We start from the raw sequence: 16,324 nt of genomic DNA, 5'->3' as shown, positions 1-16,324 counted from the left end.
AAGAGGTGGTCACGAGGTCCGAGTGACCGAAGCCACGAGCTGCGAAAGGAGGGCCTGCGCAGAGCGAAGATACCGGAGTACTTCACCGGGGTCAGCGTCGACTACAAGCAGCAGGCCAACATTCCGTCAGTTGGATGGCAACATTCGTGTGGGACGACAGCTCGTAGCCTGCCTGTCCACTTCTACATGATTTTCATCTGCACCACTCAGTAACCGCTGCGACGCTCCGTGGATCCATGGAACTGCTTGCTGATAAAGGGAAGTAACATTCTGTAACCCTCGTAGTGATTTGTTTCTTTGTCTACCAGCCCTCCATATTATTTTCTAGTTTGTATCCGACCCTCAGAGTTTCACCTGGCTGGCTCTTTGCTCGTATATATAGGCAATAGTATTTTACTGAGACACTAGTTGTCGTTTGAAATGGAATGGGGTCAGAAGTGTCTGCTCAGGTCACGTTTCTCAACATTTTGTGTAAGTGCATGTGAAGTGAACCAGTGAGAATAAATTGTGTGAAAAACTTTGTGGAAACAGAACACTGAATAGCCGCTGAACGAGACACCCAGAAGGTCCCCGGTTCGATCCCGGGCGGGAACGGTATTTTCCTGCCTATGTCACATACTACTCCAGTGAGCCACGTCGTGTGTGGATCTGCTGCATGTACCTTCCTCATGCAAGTGCCGCATTTATTGAATTTTTTAGTTACGATGGCAACCTTGCTACAAGTTCTCTGTGAAGCAAGACCGAAAGCAGTAGTTTCCGTAGTGTAGCGGTTATCACGTCTGCTTCACACGCAGAAGGTCCCCGGTTCGATCCCGGGCGGGAACAGTATTTTCCTGCCTATGTCGTATTGTCCTCCAATGAGCCACGTCGTGTGTGGATCTGCTGCATGTCCCTTCGTTTTGCAAGTACCACATTTATTGAATTTTTTAGTTACGATGGCAACATCACTACAAGTTGTCTGTGAAGTAAGGTGCACACAAGCAGTTTCCGTGGTGTAGCGGTTATCACGTCTGCCTAACACGCAGAAGGTCCCCGGTTCGATCCCGGGCGGAAACACTTTTTCATCACTTTAAGCAAGACTTACTAACATGCATCTGCTACCATCTGTACCCGAAACCTTCGTAATCGCCTTCACGCGTCGGACCAGAGTGTCAATTGCTCACATCAAATAAGAAATTCATTTGATATTGACGGCGAGCTTTTTGCGATCACTCAGCCACTGACGCGCGATCAGTTTGCACGAAACGCTAGGGCTCGTCCGGGATTTGAACCCGGGACCTCCTGCACCCTAAGCAGGAATCATACCCCTAGACCAACGAGCCCTGTGACACAGCGAATGCCAATTATTCCAGTCCCTCGATTTCGTCCAGTTTGCCCTGGAAGTCTCGTGTAGGCTGGCGGGATGGGGGCGGCGCGAATTCCCGGGCTATTGGCATCTACGTGTAGAGCTGCCGCTGGGCGCGCACTTCCTGCTGCTAAGGAGGTGATTGTTTTTGCTGATGTGACTTGCAATAACGACTGCGCGAAACGCCGCTATCTCGTTCGGGATGCTACGGCAGACACTCTCTATTGCACCCCGAAGTCTTCTTGAGCCCTCGGCTGTGATGGGTTTCAGGCTGTCAAGAGAACTATGGTGTGTGCATGCGCGCACGAGAGAAAGGTTGAAGCGTTTTCGAGTATACAATGATGGACGCGTCGTGTCCGTCGTTTCCGTAGTGTAGCGGTTATCACGTCTGCTTCACACGCAGAAGGTCCCCGGTTCGATCCCGGGCGGGAACAGTATTTTCCTGCCTATGTCGTATTGTCCTCCAATGAGCCACGTCGTGTGTGGATCTGCTGCATGTCCCTTCGTTTTGCAAGTACCACATTTATTGAATTTTTTAGTTACGATGGCAACATCACTACAAGTTGTCTGTGAAGTAAGGTGCACACAAGCAGTTTCCGTGGTGTAGCGGTTATCACGTCTGCCTAACACGCAGAAGGTCCCCGGTTCGATCCCGGGCGGAAACACTTTTTCATCACTTTAAGCAAGACTTACTAACATGCATCTGCTACCATCTGTACCCGAAACCTTCGTAATCGCCTTCACGCGTCGGACCAGAGTGTCAATTGCTCACATCAAATAAGAAATTCATTTGATATTGACGGCGAGCTTTTTGCGATCACTCAGCCACTGACGCGCGATCAGTTTGCACGAAACGCTAGGGCTCGTCCGGGATTTGAACCCGGGACCTCCTGCACCCTAAGCAGGAATCATACCCCTAGACCAACGAGCCCTGTGACACAGCGAATGCCAATTATTCCAGTCCCTCGATTTCGTCCAGTTTGCCCTGGAAGTCTCGTGTAGGCTGGCGGGATGGGGGCGGCGCGAATTCCCGGGCTATTGGCATCTACATGTAGAGCTGCCGCTGGGCGCGCACTTCCTGCTGCTAAGGAGGTGATTGTTTTTGCTGATGTGACTTGCAATAACGACTGCGCGAAACGCCGCTATCTCGTTCGGGATGCTACGGCAGACACTCTCTATTGCACCCCGAAGTCTTCTTGAGCCCTCGGCTGTGATGGGTTTCAGGCTGTCAAGAGAACTATGGTGTGTGCATGCGCGCACGAGAGAAAGGTTGAAGCGTCTTCGAGTATACAATGATGGACGCGTTGTGTCCGTCGTTTCCGTAGTGTAGCGGTTATCACGTCTGCTTCACACGCAGAAGGTCCCCGGTTCGATCCCGGGCGGGAACAGTATTTTCCTGCCTATGTCGTATTGTCCTCCAATGAGCCACGTCGTGTGTGGATCTGCTGCATGTCCCTTCGTTTTGCAAGTACCACATTTATTGAATTTTTTAGTTACGATGGCAACATCACTACAAGTTGTCTGTGAAGTAAGGTGCACACAAGCAGTTTCCGTGGTGTAGCGGTTATCACGTCTGCCTAACACGCAGAAGGTCCCCGGTTCGATCCCGGGCGGAAACACTTTTTCATCACTTTAAGCAAGACTTACTAACATGCATCTGCTACCATCTGTACCCGAAACCTTCGTAATCGCCTTCACGCGTCGGACCAGAGTGTCAATTGCTCACATCAAATAAGAAATTCATTTGATATTGACGGCGAGCTTTTTGCGATCACTCAGCCACTGACGCGCGATCAGTTTGCACGAAACGCTAGGGCTCGTCCGGGATTTGAACCCGGGACCTCCTGCACCCTAAGCAGGAATCATACCCCTAGACCAACGAGCCCTGTGACACAGCGAATGCCAATTATTCCAGTCCCTCGATTTCGTCCAGTTTGCCCTGGAAGTCTCGTGTAGGCTGGCGGGATGGGGGCGGCGCGAATTCCCGGGCTATTGGCATCTACATGTAGAGCTGCCGCTGGGCGCGCACTTCCTGCTGCTAAGGAGGTGATTGTTTTTGCTGATGTGACTTGCAATAACGACTGCGCGAAACGCCGCTATCTCGTTCGGGATGCTACGGCAGACACTCTCTATTGCACCCCGAAGTCTTCTTGAGCCCTCGGCTGTGATGGGTTTCAGGCTGTCAAGAGAACTATGGTGTGTGCATGCGCGCACGAGAGAAAGGTTGAAGCGTTTTCGAGTATACAATGATGGACGCGTCGTGTACGTCGTTTCCGTAGTGTAGCGGTTATCACGTCTGCTTCACACGCAGAAGGTCCCCGGTTCGATCCCGGGCGGGAACAGTATTTTCCTGCCTATGTCGTATTGTCCTCCAATGAGCCACGTCGTGTGTGGATCTGCTGCATGTCCCTTCGTTTTGCAAGTACCACATTTATTGAATTTTTTAGTTACGATGGCAACATCACTACAAGTTGTCTGTGAAGTAAGGTGCACACAAGCAGTTTCCGTGGTGTAGCGGTTATCACGTCTGCCTAACACGCAGAAGGTCCCCGGTTCGATCCCGGGCGGAAACACTTTTTCATCACTTTAAGCAAGACTTACTAACATGCATCTGCTACCATCTGTACCCGAAACCTTCGTAATCGCCTTCACGCGTCGGACCAGAGTGTCAATTGCTCACATCAAATAAGAAATTCATTTGATATTGACGGCGAGCTTTTTGCGATCACTCAGCCACTGACGCGCGATCAGTTTGCACGAAACGCTAGGGCTCGTCCGGGATTTGAACCCGGGACCTCCTGCACCCTAAGCAGGAATCATACCCCTAGACCAACGAGCCCTGTGACACAGCGAATGCCAATTATTCCAGTCCCTCGATTTCGTCCAGTTTGCCCTGGAAGTCTCGTGTAGGCTGGCGGGATGGGGGCGGCGCGAATTCCCGGGCTATTGGCATCTACATGTAGAGCTGCCGCTGGGCGCGCACTTCCTGCTGCTAAGGAGGTGATTGTTTTTGCTGATGTGACTTGCAATAACGACTGCGCGAAACGCCGCTATCTCGTTCGGGATGCTACGGCAGACACTCTCTATTGCACCCCGAAGTCTTCTTGAGCCCTCGGCTGTGATGGGTTTCAGGCTGTCAAGAGAACTATGGTGTGTGCATGCGCGCACGAGAGAAAGGTTGAAGCGTCTTCGAGTATACAATGATGGACGCGTCGTGTCCGTCGTTTCCGTAGTGTAGCGGTTATCACGTCTGCTTCACACGCAGAAGGTCCCCGGTTCGATCCCGGGCGGGAACAGTATTTTCCTGCCTATGTCGTATTGTCCTCCAATGAGCCACGTCGTGTGTGGATCTGCTGCATGTCCCTTCGTTTTGCAAGTACCACATTTATTGAATTTTTTAGTTACGATGGCAACATCACTACAAGTTGTCTGTGAAGTAAGGTGCACACAAGCAGTTTCCGTGGTGTAGCGGTTATCACGTCTGCCTAACACGCAGAAGGTCCCCGGTTCGATCCCGGGCGGAAACACTTTTTCATCACTTTAAGCAAGACTTACTAACATGCATCTGCTACCATCTGTACCCGAAACCTTCGTAATCGCCTTCACGCGTCGGACCAGAGTGTCAATTGCTCACATCAAATAAGAAATTCATTTGATATTGACGGCGAGCTTTTTGCGATCACTCAGCCACTGACGCGCGATCAGTTTGCACGAAACGCTAGGGCTCGTCCGGGATTTGAACCCGGGACCTCCTGCACCCTAAGCAGGAATCATACCCCTAGACCAACGAGCCCTGTGACACAGCGAATGCCAATTATTCCAGTCCCTCGATTTCGTCCAGTTTGCCCTGGAAGTCTCGTGTAGGCTGGCGGGATGGGGGCGGCGCGAATTCCCGGGCTATTGGCATCTACATGTAGAGCTGCCGCTGGGCGCGCACTTCCTGCTGCTAAGGAGGTGATTGTTTTTGCTGATGTGACTTGCAATAACGACTGCGCGAAACGCCGCTATCTCGTTCGGGATGCTACGGCAGACACTCTCTATTGCACCCCGAAGTCTTCTTGAGCCCTCGGCTGTGATGGGTTTCAGGCTGTCAAGAGAACTATGGTGTGTGCATGCGCGCACGAGAGAAAGGTTGAAGCGTCTTCGAGTATACAATGATGGACGCGTCGTGTCCGTCGTTTCCGTAGTGTAGCGGTTATCACGTCTGCTTCACACGCAGAAGGTCCCCGGTTCGATCCCGGGCGGGAACAGTATTTTCCTGCCTATGTCGTATTGTCCTCCAATGAGCCACGTCGTGTGTGGATCTGCTGCATGTCCCTTCGTTTTGCAAGTACCACATTTATTGAATTTTTTAGTTACGATGGCAACATCACTACAAGTTGTCTGTGAAGTAAGGTGCACACAAGCAGTTTCCGTGGTGTAGCGGTTATCACGTCTGCCTAACACGCAGAAGGTCCCCGGTTCGATCCCGGGCGGAAACACTTTTTCATCACTTTAAGCAAGACTTACTAACATGCATCTGCTACCATCTGTACCCGAAACCTTCGTAATCGCCTTCACGCGTCGGACCAGAGTGTCAATTGCTCACATCAAATAAGAAATTCATTTGATATTGACGGCGAGCTTTTTGCGATCACTCAGCCACTGACGCGCGATCAGTTTGCACAAAACGCTAGGGCTCGTCCGGGATTTGAACCCGGGACCTCCTGCACCCTAAGCAGGAATCATACCCCTAGACCAACGAGCCCTGTGACACAGCGAATGCCAATTATTCCAGTCCCTCGATTTCGTCCAGTTTGCCCTGGAAGTCTCGTGTAGGCTGGCGGGATGGGGGCGGCGCGAATTCCCGGGCTATTGGCATCTACATGTAGAGCTGCCGCTGGGCGCGCACTTCCTGCTGCTAAGGAGGTGATTGTTTTTGCTGATGTGACTTGCAATAACGACTGCGCGAAACGCCGCTATCTCGTTCGGGATGCTACGGCAGACACTCTCTATTGCACCCCGAAGTCTTCTTGAGCCCTCGGCTGTGATGGGTTTCAGGCTGTCAAGAGAACTATGGTGTGTGCATGCGCGCACGAGAGAAAGGTTGAAGCGTCTTCGAGTATACAATGATGGACGCGTCGTGTCCGTCGTTTCCGTAGTGTAGCGGTTATCACGTCTGCTTCACACGCAGAAGGTCCCCGGTTCGATCCCGGGCGGGAACAGTATTTTCCTGCCTATGTCGTATTGTCCTCCAATGAGCCACGTCGTGTGTGGATCTGCTGCATGTCCCTTCGTTTTGCAAGTACCACATTTATTGAATTTTTTAGTTACGATGGCAACATCACTACAAGTTGTCTGTGAAGTAAGGTGCACACAAGCAGTTTCCGTGGTGTAGCGGTTATCACGTCTGCCTAACACGCAGAAGGTCCCCGGTTCGATCCCGGGCGGAAACACTTTTTCATCACTTTAAGCAAGACTTACTAACATGCATCTGCTACCATCTGTACCCGAAACCTTCGTAATCGCCTTCACGCGTCGGACCAGAGTGTCAATTGCTCACATCAAATAAGAAATTCATTTGATATTGACGGCGAGCTTTTTGCGATCACTCAGCCACTGACGCGCGATCAGTTTGCACGAAACGCTAGGGCTCGTCCGGGATTTGAATCCGGGACCTCCTGCACCCTAAGCAGGAATCATACCCCTAGACCAACGAGCCCTGTGACACAGCGAATGCCAATTATTCCAGTCCCTCGATTTCGTCCAGTTTGCCCTGGAAGTCTCGTGTAGGCTGGCGGGATGGGGGCGGCGCGAATTCCCGGGCTATTGGCATCTACATGTAGAGCTGCCGCTGGGCGCGCACTTCCTGCTGCTAAGGAGGTGATTGTTTTTGCTGATGTGACTTGCAATAACGACTGCGCGAAACGCCGCTATCTCGTTCGGGATGCTACGGCAGACACTCTCTATTGCACCCCGAAGTCTTCTTGAGCCCTCGGCTGTGATGGGTTTCAGGCTGTCAAGAGAACTATGGTGTGTGCATGCGCGCACGAGAGAAAGGTTGAAGCGTCTTCGAGTATACAATGATGGACGCGTCGTGTCCGTCGTTTCCGTAGTGTAGCGGTTATCACGTCTGCTTCACACGCAGAAGGTCCCCGGTTCGATCCCGGGCGGGAACAGTATTTTCCTGCCTATGTCGTATTGTCCTCCAATGAGCCACGTCGTGTGTGGATCTGCTGCATGTCCCTTCGTTTTGCAAGTACCACATTTATTGAATTTTTTAGTTACGATGGCAACATCACTACAAGTTGTCTGTGAAGTAAGGTGCACACAAGCAGTTTCCGTGGTGTAGCGGTTATCACGTCTGCCTAACACGCAGAAGGTCCCCGGTTCGATCCCGGGCGGAAACACTTTTTCATCACTTTAAGCAAGACTTACTAACATGCATCTGCTACCATCTGTACCCGAAACCTTCGTAATCGCCTTCACGCGTCGGACCAGAGTGTCAATTGCTCACATCAAATAAGAAATTCATTTGATATTGACGGCGAGCTTTTTGCGATCACTCAGCCACTGACGCGCGATCAGTTTGCACAAAACGCTAGGGCTCGTCCGGGATTTGAACCCGGGACCTCCTGCACCCTAAGCAGGAATCATACCCCTAGACCAACGAGCCCTGTGACACAGCGAATGCCAATTATTCCAGTCCCTCGATTTCGTCCAGTTTGCCCTGGAAGTCTCGTGTAGGCTGGCGGGATGGGGGCGGCGCGAATTCCCGGGCTATTGGCATCTACATGTAGAGCTGCCGCTGGGCGCGCACTTCCTGCTGCTAAGGAGGTGATTGTTTTTGCTGATGTGACTTGCAATAACGACTGCGCGAAACGCCGCTATCTCGTTCGGGATGCTACGGCAGACACTCTCTATTGCACCCCGAAGTCTTCTTGAGCCCTCGGCTGTGATGGGTTTCAGGCTGTCAAGAGAACTATGGTGTGTGCATGCGCGCACGAGAGAAAGGTTGAAGCGTCTTCGAGTATACAATGATGGACGCGTCGTGTCCGTCGTTTCCGTAGTGTAGCGGTTATCACGTCTGCTTCACACGCAGAAGGTCCCCGGTTCGATCCCGGGCGGGAACAGTATTTTCCTGCCTATGTCGTATTGTCCTCCAATGAGCCACGTCGTGTGTGGATCTGCTGCATGTCCCTTCGTTTTGCAAGTACCACATTTATTGAATTTTTTAGTTACGATGGCAACATCACTACAAGTTGTCTGTGAAGTAAGGTGCACACAAGCAGTTTCCGTGGTGTAGCGGTTATCACGTCTGCCTAACACGCAGAAGGTCCCCGGTTCGATCCCGGGCGGAAACACTTTTTCATCACTTTAAGCAAGACTTACTAACATGCATCTGCTACCATCTGTACCCGAAACCTTCGTAATCGCCTTCACGCGTCGGACCAGAGTGTCAATTGCTCACATCAAATAAGAAATTCATTTGATATTGACGGCGAGCTTTTTGCGATCACTCAGCCACTGACGCGCGATCAGTTTGCACGAAACGCTAGGGCTCGTCCGGGATTTGAACCCGGGACCTCCTGCACCCTAAGCAGGAATCATACCCCTAGACCAACGAGCCCTGTGACACAGCGAATGCCAATTATTCCAGTCCCTCGATTTCGTCCAGTTTGCCCTGGAAGTCTCGTGTAGGCTGGCGGGATGGGGGCGGCGCGAATTCCCGGGCTATTGGCATCTACATGTAGAGCTGCCGCTGGGCGCGCACTTCCTGCTGCTAAGGAGGTGATTGTTTTTGCTGATGTGACTTGCAATAACGACTGCGCGAAACGCCGCTATCTCGTTCGGGATGCTACGGCAGACACTCTCTATTGCACCCCGAAGTCTTCTTGAGCCCTCGGCTGTGATGGGTTTCAGGCTGTCAAGAGAACTATGGTGTGTGCATGCGCGCACGAGAGAAAGGTTGAAGCGTCTTCGAGTATACAATGATGGACGCGTCGTGTCCGTCGTTTCCGTAGTGTAGCGGTTATCACGTCTGCTTCACACGCAGAAGGTCCCCGGTTCGATCCCGGGCGGGAACAGTATTTTCCTGCCTATGTCGTATTGTCCTCCAATGAGCCACGTCGTGTGTGGATCTGCTGCATGTCCCTTCGTTTTGCAAGTACCACATTTATTGAATTTTTTAGTTACGATGGCAACATCACTACAAGTTGTCTGTGAAGTAAGGTGCACACAAGCAGTTTCCGTGGTGTAGCGGTTATCACGTCTGCCTAACACGCAGAAGGTCCCCGGTTCGATCCCGGGCGGAAACACTTTTTCATCACTTTAAGCAAGACTTACTAACATGCATCTGCTACCATCTGTACCCGAAACCTTCGTAATCGCCTTCACGCGTCGGACCAGAGTGTCAATTGCTCACATCAAATAAGAAATTCATTTGATATTGACGGCGAGCTTTTTGCGATCACTCAGCCACTGACGCGCGATCAGTTTGCACGAAACGCTAGGGCTCGTCCGGGATTTGAACCCGGGACCTCCTGCACCCTAAGCAGGAATCATACCCCTAGACCAACGAGCCCTGTGACACAGCGAATGCCAATTATTCCAGTCCCTCGATTTCGTCCAGTTTGCCCTGGAAGTCTCGTGTAGGCTGGCGGGATGGGGGCGGCGCGAATTCCCGGGCTATTGGCATCTACATGTAGAGCTGCCGCTGGGCGCGCACTTCCTGCTGCTAAGGAGGTGATTGTTTTTGCTGATGTGACTTGCAATAACGACTGCGCGAAACGCCGCTATCTCGTTCGGGATGCTACGGCAGACACTCTCTATTGCACCCCGAAGTCTTCTTGAGCCCTCGGCTGTGATGGGTTTCAGGCTGTCAAGAGAACTATGGTGTGTGCATGCGCGCACGAGAGAAAGGTTGAAGCGTCTTCGAGTATACAATGATGGACGCGTCGTGTCCGTCGTTTCCGTAGTGTAGCGGTTATCACGTCTGCTTCACACGCAGAAGGTCCCCGGTTCGATCCCGGGCGGGAACAGTATTTTCCTGCCTATGTCGTATTGTCCTCCAATGAGCCACGTCGTGTGTGGATCTGCTGCATGTCCCTTCGTTTTGCAAGTACCACATTTATTGAATTTTTTAGTTACGATGGCAACATCACTACAAGTTGTCTGTGAAGTAAGGTGCACACAAGCAGTTTCCGTGGTGTAGCGGTTATCACGTCTGCCTAACACGCAGAAGGTCCCCGGTTCGATCCCGGGCGGAAACACTTTTTCATCACTTTAAGCAAGACTTACTAACATGCATCTGCTACCATCTGTACCCGAAACCTTCGTAATCGCCTTCACGCGTCGGACCAGAGTGTCAATTGCTCACATCAAATAAGAAATTCATTTGATATTGACGGCGAGCTTTTTGCGATCACTCAGCCACTGACGCGCGATCAGTTTGCACGAAACGCTAGGGCTCGTCCGGGATTTGAACCCGGGACCTCCTGCACCCTAAGCAGGAATCATACCCCTAGACCAACGAGCCCTGTGACACAGCGAATGCCAATTATTCCAGTCCCTCGATTTCGTCCAGTTTGCCCTGGAAGTCTCGTGTAGGCTGGCGGGATGGGGGCGGCGCGAATTCCCGGGCTATTGGCATCTACATGTAGAGCTGCCGCTGGGCGCGCACTTCCTGCTGCTAAGGAGGTGATTGTTTTTGCTGATGTGACTTGCAATAACGACTGCGCGAAACGCCGCTATCTCGTTCGGGATGCTACGGCAGACACTCTCTATTGCACCCCGAAGTCTTCTTGAGCCCTCGGCTGTGATGGGTTTCAGGCTGTCAAGAGAACTATGGTGTGTGCATGCGCGCACGAGAGAAAGGTTGAAGCGTCTTCGAGTATACAATGATGGACGCGTCGTGTCCGTCGTTTCCGTAGTGTAGCGGTTATCACGTCTGCTTCACACGCAGAAGGTCCCCGGTTCGATCCCGGGCGGGAACAGTATTTTCCTGCCTATGTCGTATTGTCCTCCAATGAGCCACGTCGTGTGTGGATCTGCTGCATGTCCCTTCGTTTTGCAAGTACCACATTTATTGAATTTTTTAGTTACGATGGCAACATCACTACAAGTTGTCTGTGAAGTAAGGTGCACACAAGCAGTTTCCGTGGTGTAGCGGTTATCACGTCTGCCTAACACGCAGAAGGTCCCCGGTTCGATCCCGGGCGGAAACACTTTTTCATCACTTTAAGCAAGACTTACTAACATGCATCTGCTACCATCTGTACCCGAAACCTTCGTAATCGCCTTCACGCGTCGGACCAGAGTGTCAATTGCTCACATCAAATAAGAAATTCATTTGATATTGACGGCGAGCTTTTTGCGATCACTCAGCCACTGACGCGCGATCAGTTTGCACAAAACGCTAGGGCTCGTCCGGGATTTGAACCCGGGACCTCCTGCACCCTAAGCAGGAATCATACCCCTAGACCAACGAGCCCTGTGACACAGCGAATGCCAATTATTCCAGTCCCTCGATTTCGTCCAGTTTGCCCTGGAAGTCTCGTGTAGGCTGGCGGGATGGGGGCGGCGCGAATTCCCGGGCTATTGGCATCTACATGTAGAGCTGCCGCTGGGCGCGCACTTCCTGCTGCTAAGGAGGTGATTGTTTTTGCTGATGTGACTTGCAATAACGACTGCGCGAAACGCCGCTATCTCGTTCGGGATGCTACGGCAGACACTCTCTATTGCACCCCGAAGTCTTCTTGAGCCCTCGGCTGTGATGGGTTTCAGGCTGTCAAGAGAACTATGGTGTGTGCATGCGCGCACGAGAGAAAGGTTGAAGCGTCTTCGAGTATACAATGATGGACGCGTCGTGTCCGTCGTTTCCGTAGTGTAGCGGTTATCACGTCTGCTTCACACGCAGAAGGTCCCCGGTTCGATCCCGGGCGGGAACAGTATTTTCCTGCCTATGTCGTATTGTCCTCCAATGAGCCACGTCGTGTGTGGATCTGCTGCATGTCCCTTCGTTTTGCAAGTACCACATTTATTGAATTTTTTAGTTACGATGGCAACATCACTACAAGTTGTCTGTGAAGTAAGGTGCACACAAGCAGTTTCCGTGGTGTAGCGGTTATCACGTCTGCCTAACACGCAGAAGGTCCCCGGTTCGATCCCGGGCGGAAACACTTTTTCATCACTTTAAGCAAGACTTACTAACATGCATCTGCTACCATCTGTACCCGAAACCTTCGTAATCGCCTTCACGCGTCGGACCAGAGTGTCAATTGCTCACATCAAATAAGAAATTCATTTGATATTGACGGCGAGCTTTTTGCGATCACTCAGCCACTGACGCGCGATCAGTTTGCACGAAACGCTAGGGCTCGTCCGGGATTTGAACCCGGGACCTCCTGCACCCTAAGCAGGAATCATACCCCTAGACCAACGAGCCCTGTGACACAGCGAATGCCAATTATTCCAGTCCCTCGATTTCGTCCAGTTTGCCCTGGAAGTCTCGTGTAGGCTGGCGGGATGGGGGCGGCGCGAATTCCCGGGCTATTGGCATCTACATGTAGAGCTGCCGCTGGGCGCGCACTTCCTGCTGCTAAGGAGGTGATTGTTTTTGCTGATGTGACTTGCAATAACGACTGCGCGAAACGCCGCTATCTCGTTCGGGATGCTACGGCAGACACTCTCTATTGCACCCCGAAGTCTTCTTGAGCCCTCGGCTGTGATGGGTTTCAGGCTGTCAAGAGAACTATGGTGTGTGCATGCGCGCACGAGAGAAAGGTTGAAGCGTCTTCGAGTATACAATGATGGACGCGTCGTGTCCGTCGTTTCCGTAGTGTAGCGGTTATCACGTCTGCTTCACACGCAGAAGGTCCCCGGTTCGATCCCGGGCGGGAACAGTATTTTCCTGCCTATGTCGTATTGTCCTCCAATGAGCCACGTCGTGTGTGGATCTGCTGCATGTCCCTTCGTTTTGCAAGTACCACATTTATTGAATTTTTTAGTTACGATGGCAACATCACTACAAGTTGTCTGTGAAGTAAGGTGCACACAAGCAGTTTCCGTGGTGTAGCGGTTATCACGTCTGCCTAACACGCAGAAGGTCCCCGGTTCGATCCCGGGCGGAAACACTTTTTCATCACTTTAAGCAAGACTTACTAACATGCATCTGCTACCATCTGTACCCGAAACCTTCGTAATCGCCTTCACGCGTCGGACCAGAGTGTCAATTGCTCACATCAAATAAGAAATTCATTTGATATTGACGGCGAGCTTTTTGCGATCACTCAGCCACTGACGCGCGATCAGTTTGCACGAAACGCTAGGGCTCGTCCGGGATTTGAACCCGGGACCTCCTGCACCCTAAGCAGGAATCATACCCCTAGACCAACGAGCCCTGTGACACAGCGAATGCCAATTATTCCAGTCCCTCGATTTCGTCCAGTTTGCCCTGGAAGTCTCGTGTAGGCTGGCGGGATGGGGGCGGCGCGAATTCCCGGGCTATTGGCATCTACATGTAGAGCTGCCGCTGGGCGCGCACTTCCTGCTGCTAAGGAGGTGATTGTTTTTGCTGATGTGACTTGCAATAACGACTGCGCGAAACGCCGCTATCTCGTTCGGGATGCTACGGCAGACACTCTCTATTGCACCCCGAAGTCTTCTTGAGCCCTCGGCTGTGATGGGTTTCAGGCTGTCAAGAGAACTATGGTGTGTGCATGCGCGCACGAGAGAAAGGTTGAAGCGTCTTCGAGTATACAATGATGGACGCGTCGTGTCCGTCGTTTCCGTAGTGTAGCGGTTATCACGTCTGCTTCACACGCAGAAGGTCCCCGGTTCGATCCCGGGCGGGAACAGTATTTTCCTGCCTATGTCGTATTGTCCTCCAATGAGCCACGTCGTGTGTGGATCTGCTGCATGTCCCTTCGTTTTGCAAGTACCACATTTATTGAATTTTTTAGTTACGATGGCAACATCACTACAAGTTGTCTGTGAAGTAAGGTGCACACAAGCAGTTTCCGTGGTGTAGCGGTTATCACGTCTGCCTAACACGCAGAAGGTCCCCGGTTCGATCCCGGGCGGAAACACTTTTTCATCACTTTAAGCAAGACTTACTAACATGCATCTGCTACCATCTGTACCCGAAACCTTCGTAATCGCCTTCACGCGTCGGACCAGAGTGTCAATTGCTCACATCAAATAAGAAATTCATTTGATATTGACGGCGAGCTTTTTGCGATCACTCAGCCACTGACGCGCGATCAGTTTGCACAAAACGCTAGGGCTCGTCCGGGATTTGAACCCGGGACCTCCTGCACCCTAAGCAGGAATCATACCCCTAGACCAACGAGCCCTGTGACACAGCGAATGCCAATTATTCCAGTCCCTCGATTTCGTCCAGTTTGCCCTGGAAGTCTCGTGTAGGCTGGCGGGATGGGGGCGGCGCGAATTCCCGGGCTATTGGCATCTACATGTAGAGCTGCCGCTGGGCGCGCACTTCCTGCTGCTAAGGAGGTGATTGTTTTTGCTGATGTGACTTGCAATAACGACTGCGCGAAACGCCGCTATCTCGTTCGGGATGCTACGGCAGACACTCTCTATTGCACCCCGAAGTCTTCTTGAGCCCTCGGCTGTGATGGGTTTCAGGCTGTCAAGAGAACTATGGTGTGTGCATGCGCGCACGAGAGAAAGGTTGAAGCGTCTTCGAGTATACAATGATGGACGCGTCGTGTCCGTCGTTTCCGTAGTGTAGCGGTTATCACGTCTGCTTCACACGCAGAAGGTCCCCGGTTCGATCCCGGGCGGGAACAGTATTTTCCTGCCTATGTCGTATTGTCCTCCAATGAGCCACGTCGTGTGTGGATCTGCTGCATGTCCCTTCGTTTTGCAAGTACCACATTTATTGAATTTTTTAGTTACGATGGCAACATCACTACAAGTTGTCTGTGAAGTAAGGTGCACACAAGCAGTTTCCGTGGTGTAGCGGTTATCACGTCTGCCTAACACGCAGAAGGTCCCCGGTTCGATCCCGGGCGGAAACACTTTTTCATCACTTTAAGCAAGACTTACTAACATGCATCTGCTACCATCTGTACCCGAAACCTTCGTAATCGCCTTCACGCGTCGGACCAGAGTGTCAATTGCTCACATCAAATAAGAAATTCATTTGATATTGACGGCGAGCTTTTTGCGATCACTCAGCCACTGACGCGCGATCAGTTTGCACGAAACGCTAGGGCTCGTCCGGGATTTGAACCCGGGACCTCCTGCACCCTAAGCAGGAATCATACCCCTAGACCAACGAGCCCTGTGACACAGCGAATGCCAATTATTCCAGTCCCTCGATTTCGTCCAGTTTGCCCTGGAAGTCTCGTGTAGGCTGGCGGGATGGGGGCGGCGCGAATTCCCGGGCTATTGGCATCTACATGTAGAGCTGCCGCTGGGCGCGCACTTCCTGCTGCTAAGGAGGTGATTGTTTTTGCTGATGTGACTTGCAATAACGACTGCGCGAAACGCCGCTATCTCGTTCGGGATGCTACGGCAGACACTCTCTATTGCACCCCGAAGTCTTCTTGAGCCCTCGGCTGTGATGGGTTTCAGGCTGTCAAGAGAACTATGGTGTGTGCATGCGCGCACGAGAGAAAGGCTTGAAGCGTCTTCGAGTATACAATGATGGACGCGTCGTGTCCGTCGTTTCCGTAGTGTAGCGGTTATCACGTCTGCTTCACACGCAGAAGGTCCCCGGTTCGATCCGGGCGGGAACAGTATTTTCCTGCCTATGTCGTATGGTCCTCCAATGAGCCACGTCGTGTGTGGATCTGCTGCATGTCCCTTCGTTTTGCAAGTACCACATTTATTGAATTTTTTAGTTACGATGGCAAACATCACTACAAGTTGTCTGTGAAGTAAGGTGCACACAAGCAGTTTCCGTGGTGTAGCGGTTATCACGTCTGCCTAACACGCAGAAGGTCCCCGGTTCGATCCCGGCGGAAACACTTT

The 16,324-nt window shown here is 51.9% G+C and overlaps 50 non-coding genes across 50 annotated transcripts; 34 read left to right on the top strand and 16 right to left on the bottom strand.

Moving 5' to 3' along the window:
• Nucleotides 1-752: 752 nt before the first annotated feature.
• On the top strand, nucleotides 753-825 carry Trnav-cac (transfer RNA valine (anticodon CAC)). Its single transcript has one exon. It is a non-coding gene; the product is annotated as a tRNA-Val (tRNA).
• Nucleotides 826-983: 158 nt separating this feature from the next.
• On the top strand, nucleotides 984-1,056 carry Trnav-aac (transfer RNA valine (anticodon AAC)). The gene has a single exon. It is a non-coding gene; the product is annotated as a tRNA-Val (tRNA).
• A 194-nt stretch (nucleotides 1,057-1,250) lies between these two features.
• Trnap-agg (transfer RNA proline (anticodon AGG)) lies at nucleotides 1,251-1,322 on the bottom strand. Its single transcript has one exon. It is a non-coding gene; the product is annotated as a tRNA-Pro (tRNA).
• A 384-nt stretch (nucleotides 1,323-1,706) lies between these two features.
• Trnav-cac (transfer RNA valine (anticodon CAC)) lies at nucleotides 1,707-1,779 on the top strand. Its single transcript has one exon. It is a non-coding gene; the product is annotated as a tRNA-Val (tRNA).
• A 158-nt stretch (nucleotides 1,780-1,937) lies between these two features.
• On the top strand, nucleotides 1,938-2,010 carry Trnav-aac (transfer RNA valine (anticodon AAC)). The gene has a single exon. It is a non-coding gene; the product is annotated as a tRNA-Val (tRNA).
• A 194-nt stretch (nucleotides 2,011-2,204) lies between these two features.
• Trnap-agg (transfer RNA proline (anticodon AGG)) lies at nucleotides 2,205-2,276 on the bottom strand. Its single transcript has one exon. It is a non-coding gene; the product is annotated as a tRNA-Pro (tRNA).
• Nucleotides 2,277-2,660: 384 nt separating this feature from the next.
• Trnav-cac (transfer RNA valine (anticodon CAC)) lies at nucleotides 2,661-2,733 on the top strand. Its single transcript has one exon. It is a non-coding gene; the product is annotated as a tRNA-Val (tRNA).
• Nucleotides 2,734-2,891: 158 nt separating this feature from the next.
• Nucleotides 2,892-2,964, top strand: Trnav-aac (transfer RNA valine (anticodon AAC)). Its single transcript has one exon. It is a non-coding gene; the product is annotated as a tRNA-Val (tRNA).
• A 194-nt stretch (nucleotides 2,965-3,158) lies between these two features.
• Nucleotides 3,159-3,230, bottom strand: Trnap-agg (transfer RNA proline (anticodon AGG)). Its single transcript has one exon. It is a non-coding gene; the product is annotated as a tRNA-Pro (tRNA).
• Nucleotides 3,231-3,614: 384 nt separating this feature from the next.
• Nucleotides 3,615-3,687, top strand: Trnav-cac (transfer RNA valine (anticodon CAC)). Its single transcript has one exon. It is a non-coding gene; the product is annotated as a tRNA-Val (tRNA).
• Nucleotides 3,688-3,845: 158 nt separating this feature from the next.
• Trnav-aac (transfer RNA valine (anticodon AAC)) lies at nucleotides 3,846-3,918 on the top strand. Its single transcript has one exon. It is a non-coding gene; the product is annotated as a tRNA-Val (tRNA).
• A 194-nt stretch (nucleotides 3,919-4,112) lies between these two features.
• Nucleotides 4,113-4,184, bottom strand: Trnap-agg (transfer RNA proline (anticodon AGG)). The gene has a single exon. It is a non-coding gene; the product is annotated as a tRNA-Pro (tRNA).
• Nucleotides 4,185-4,568: 384 nt separating this feature from the next.
• On the top strand, nucleotides 4,569-4,641 carry Trnav-cac (transfer RNA valine (anticodon CAC)). The gene has a single exon. It is a non-coding gene; the product is annotated as a tRNA-Val (tRNA).
• Nucleotides 4,642-4,799: 158 nt separating this feature from the next.
• Nucleotides 4,800-4,872, top strand: Trnav-aac (transfer RNA valine (anticodon AAC)). The gene has a single exon. It is a non-coding gene; the product is annotated as a tRNA-Val (tRNA).
• A 194-nt stretch (nucleotides 4,873-5,066) lies between these two features.
• Nucleotides 5,067-5,138, bottom strand: Trnap-agg (transfer RNA proline (anticodon AGG)). Its single transcript has one exon. It is a non-coding gene; the product is annotated as a tRNA-Pro (tRNA).
• Nucleotides 5,139-5,522: 384 nt separating this feature from the next.
• Trnav-cac (transfer RNA valine (anticodon CAC)) lies at nucleotides 5,523-5,595 on the top strand. Its single transcript has one exon. It is a non-coding gene; the product is annotated as a tRNA-Val (tRNA).
• Nucleotides 5,596-5,753: 158 nt separating this feature from the next.
• Nucleotides 5,754-5,826, top strand: Trnav-aac (transfer RNA valine (anticodon AAC)). Its single transcript has one exon. It is a non-coding gene; the product is annotated as a tRNA-Val (tRNA).
• A 194-nt stretch (nucleotides 5,827-6,020) lies between these two features.
• Trnap-agg (transfer RNA proline (anticodon AGG)) lies at nucleotides 6,021-6,092 on the bottom strand. Its single transcript has one exon. It is a non-coding gene; the product is annotated as a tRNA-Pro (tRNA).
• A 384-nt stretch (nucleotides 6,093-6,476) lies between these two features.
• On the top strand, nucleotides 6,477-6,549 carry Trnav-cac (transfer RNA valine (anticodon CAC)). The gene has a single exon. It is a non-coding gene; the product is annotated as a tRNA-Val (tRNA).
• A 158-nt stretch (nucleotides 6,550-6,707) lies between these two features.
• Trnav-aac (transfer RNA valine (anticodon AAC)) lies at nucleotides 6,708-6,780 on the top strand. The gene has a single exon. It is a non-coding gene; the product is annotated as a tRNA-Val (tRNA).
• Nucleotides 6,781-6,974: 194 nt separating this feature from the next.
• Nucleotides 6,975-7,046, bottom strand: Trnap-agg (transfer RNA proline (anticodon AGG)). The gene has a single exon. It is a non-coding gene; the product is annotated as a tRNA-Pro (tRNA).
• Nucleotides 7,047-7,430: 384 nt separating this feature from the next.
• Trnav-cac (transfer RNA valine (anticodon CAC)) lies at nucleotides 7,431-7,503 on the top strand. Its single transcript has one exon. It is a non-coding gene; the product is annotated as a tRNA-Val (tRNA).
• A 158-nt stretch (nucleotides 7,504-7,661) lies between these two features.
• Trnav-aac (transfer RNA valine (anticodon AAC)) lies at nucleotides 7,662-7,734 on the top strand. Its single transcript has one exon. It is a non-coding gene; the product is annotated as a tRNA-Val (tRNA).
• A 194-nt stretch (nucleotides 7,735-7,928) lies between these two features.
• On the bottom strand, nucleotides 7,929-8,000 carry Trnap-agg (transfer RNA proline (anticodon AGG)). The gene has a single exon. It is a non-coding gene; the product is annotated as a tRNA-Pro (tRNA).
• A 384-nt stretch (nucleotides 8,001-8,384) lies between these two features.
• On the top strand, nucleotides 8,385-8,457 carry Trnav-cac (transfer RNA valine (anticodon CAC)). The gene has a single exon. It is a non-coding gene; the product is annotated as a tRNA-Val (tRNA).
• A 158-nt stretch (nucleotides 8,458-8,615) lies between these two features.
• Trnav-aac (transfer RNA valine (anticodon AAC)) lies at nucleotides 8,616-8,688 on the top strand. The gene has a single exon. It is a non-coding gene; the product is annotated as a tRNA-Val (tRNA).
• A 194-nt stretch (nucleotides 8,689-8,882) lies between these two features.
• On the bottom strand, nucleotides 8,883-8,954 carry Trnap-agg (transfer RNA proline (anticodon AGG)). The gene has a single exon. It is a non-coding gene; the product is annotated as a tRNA-Pro (tRNA).
• Nucleotides 8,955-9,338: 384 nt separating this feature from the next.
• Nucleotides 9,339-9,411, top strand: Trnav-cac (transfer RNA valine (anticodon CAC)). The gene has a single exon. It is a non-coding gene; the product is annotated as a tRNA-Val (tRNA).
• A 158-nt stretch (nucleotides 9,412-9,569) lies between these two features.
• Nucleotides 9,570-9,642, top strand: Trnav-aac (transfer RNA valine (anticodon AAC)). Its single transcript has one exon. It is a non-coding gene; the product is annotated as a tRNA-Val (tRNA).
• A 194-nt stretch (nucleotides 9,643-9,836) lies between these two features.
• Trnap-agg (transfer RNA proline (anticodon AGG)) lies at nucleotides 9,837-9,908 on the bottom strand. The gene has a single exon. It is a non-coding gene; the product is annotated as a tRNA-Pro (tRNA).
• A 384-nt stretch (nucleotides 9,909-10,292) lies between these two features.
• Nucleotides 10,293-10,365, top strand: Trnav-cac (transfer RNA valine (anticodon CAC)). The gene has a single exon. It is a non-coding gene; the product is annotated as a tRNA-Val (tRNA).
• Nucleotides 10,366-10,523: 158 nt separating this feature from the next.
• Trnav-aac (transfer RNA valine (anticodon AAC)) lies at nucleotides 10,524-10,596 on the top strand. Its single transcript has one exon. It is a non-coding gene; the product is annotated as a tRNA-Val (tRNA).
• A 194-nt stretch (nucleotides 10,597-10,790) lies between these two features.
• On the bottom strand, nucleotides 10,791-10,862 carry Trnap-agg (transfer RNA proline (anticodon AGG)). Its single transcript has one exon. It is a non-coding gene; the product is annotated as a tRNA-Pro (tRNA).
• Nucleotides 10,863-11,246: 384 nt separating this feature from the next.
• On the top strand, nucleotides 11,247-11,319 carry Trnav-cac (transfer RNA valine (anticodon CAC)). The gene has a single exon. It is a non-coding gene; the product is annotated as a tRNA-Val (tRNA).
• A 158-nt stretch (nucleotides 11,320-11,477) lies between these two features.
• Nucleotides 11,478-11,550, top strand: Trnav-aac (transfer RNA valine (anticodon AAC)). The gene has a single exon. It is a non-coding gene; the product is annotated as a tRNA-Val (tRNA).
• A 194-nt stretch (nucleotides 11,551-11,744) lies between these two features.
• Trnap-agg (transfer RNA proline (anticodon AGG)) lies at nucleotides 11,745-11,816 on the bottom strand. The gene has a single exon. It is a non-coding gene; the product is annotated as a tRNA-Pro (tRNA).
• Nucleotides 11,817-12,200: 384 nt separating this feature from the next.
• On the top strand, nucleotides 12,201-12,273 carry Trnav-cac (transfer RNA valine (anticodon CAC)). The gene has a single exon. It is a non-coding gene; the product is annotated as a tRNA-Val (tRNA).
• A 158-nt stretch (nucleotides 12,274-12,431) lies between these two features.
• On the top strand, nucleotides 12,432-12,504 carry Trnav-aac (transfer RNA valine (anticodon AAC)). Its single transcript has one exon. It is a non-coding gene; the product is annotated as a tRNA-Val (tRNA).
• Nucleotides 12,505-12,698: 194 nt separating this feature from the next.
• Trnap-agg (transfer RNA proline (anticodon AGG)) lies at nucleotides 12,699-12,770 on the bottom strand. Its single transcript has one exon. It is a non-coding gene; the product is annotated as a tRNA-Pro (tRNA).
• A 384-nt stretch (nucleotides 12,771-13,154) lies between these two features.
• On the top strand, nucleotides 13,155-13,227 carry Trnav-cac (transfer RNA valine (anticodon CAC)). The gene has a single exon. It is a non-coding gene; the product is annotated as a tRNA-Val (tRNA).
• A 158-nt stretch (nucleotides 13,228-13,385) lies between these two features.
• Nucleotides 13,386-13,458, top strand: Trnav-aac (transfer RNA valine (anticodon AAC)). Its single transcript has one exon. It is a non-coding gene; the product is annotated as a tRNA-Val (tRNA).
• Nucleotides 13,459-13,652: 194 nt separating this feature from the next.
• On the bottom strand, nucleotides 13,653-13,724 carry Trnap-agg (transfer RNA proline (anticodon AGG)). The gene has a single exon. It is a non-coding gene; the product is annotated as a tRNA-Pro (tRNA).
• Nucleotides 13,725-14,108: 384 nt separating this feature from the next.
• Trnav-cac (transfer RNA valine (anticodon CAC)) lies at nucleotides 14,109-14,181 on the top strand. The gene has a single exon. It is a non-coding gene; the product is annotated as a tRNA-Val (tRNA).
• Nucleotides 14,182-14,339: 158 nt separating this feature from the next.
• Trnav-aac (transfer RNA valine (anticodon AAC)) lies at nucleotides 14,340-14,412 on the top strand. The gene has a single exon. It is a non-coding gene; the product is annotated as a tRNA-Val (tRNA).
• Nucleotides 14,413-14,606: 194 nt separating this feature from the next.
• On the bottom strand, nucleotides 14,607-14,678 carry Trnap-agg (transfer RNA proline (anticodon AGG)). The gene has a single exon. It is a non-coding gene; the product is annotated as a tRNA-Pro (tRNA).
• Nucleotides 14,679-15,062: 384 nt separating this feature from the next.
• Nucleotides 15,063-15,135, top strand: Trnav-cac (transfer RNA valine (anticodon CAC)). The gene has a single exon. It is a non-coding gene; the product is annotated as a tRNA-Val (tRNA).
• A 158-nt stretch (nucleotides 15,136-15,293) lies between these two features.
• Nucleotides 15,294-15,366, top strand: Trnav-aac (transfer RNA valine (anticodon AAC)). Its single transcript has one exon. It is a non-coding gene; the product is annotated as a tRNA-Val (tRNA).
• A 194-nt stretch (nucleotides 15,367-15,560) lies between these two features.
• Nucleotides 15,561-15,632, bottom strand: Trnap-agg (transfer RNA proline (anticodon AGG)). The gene has a single exon. It is a non-coding gene; the product is annotated as a tRNA-Pro (tRNA).
• A 385-nt stretch (nucleotides 15,633-16,017) lies between these two features.
• Trnav-cac (transfer RNA valine (anticodon CAC)) lies at nucleotides 16,018-16,089 on the top strand. The gene has a single exon. It is a non-coding gene; the product is annotated as a tRNA-Val (tRNA).
• Nucleotides 16,090-16,248: 159 nt separating this feature from the next.
• On the top strand, nucleotides 16,249-16,320 carry Trnav-aac (transfer RNA valine (anticodon AAC)). Its single transcript has one exon. It is a non-coding gene; the product is annotated as a tRNA-Val (tRNA).
• The last annotated feature ends 4 nt before the right edge of the window (nucleotides 16,321-16,324 follow it).

This window comes from Schistocerca nitens, chromosome 2, assembly GCF_023898315.1.
Source record: "Schistocerca nitens isolate TAMUIC-IGC-003100 chromosome 2, iqSchNite1.1, whole genome shotgun sequence".
NCBI classification, from domain to species: domain Eukaryota; kingdom Metazoa; phylum Arthropoda; class Insecta; order Orthoptera; family Acrididae; genus Schistocerca; species Schistocerca nitens.
The sequence above is the reverse complement of the archived record's forward strand: the minus strand, read 5'-3'. Positions and strand labels throughout refer to the sequence as shown.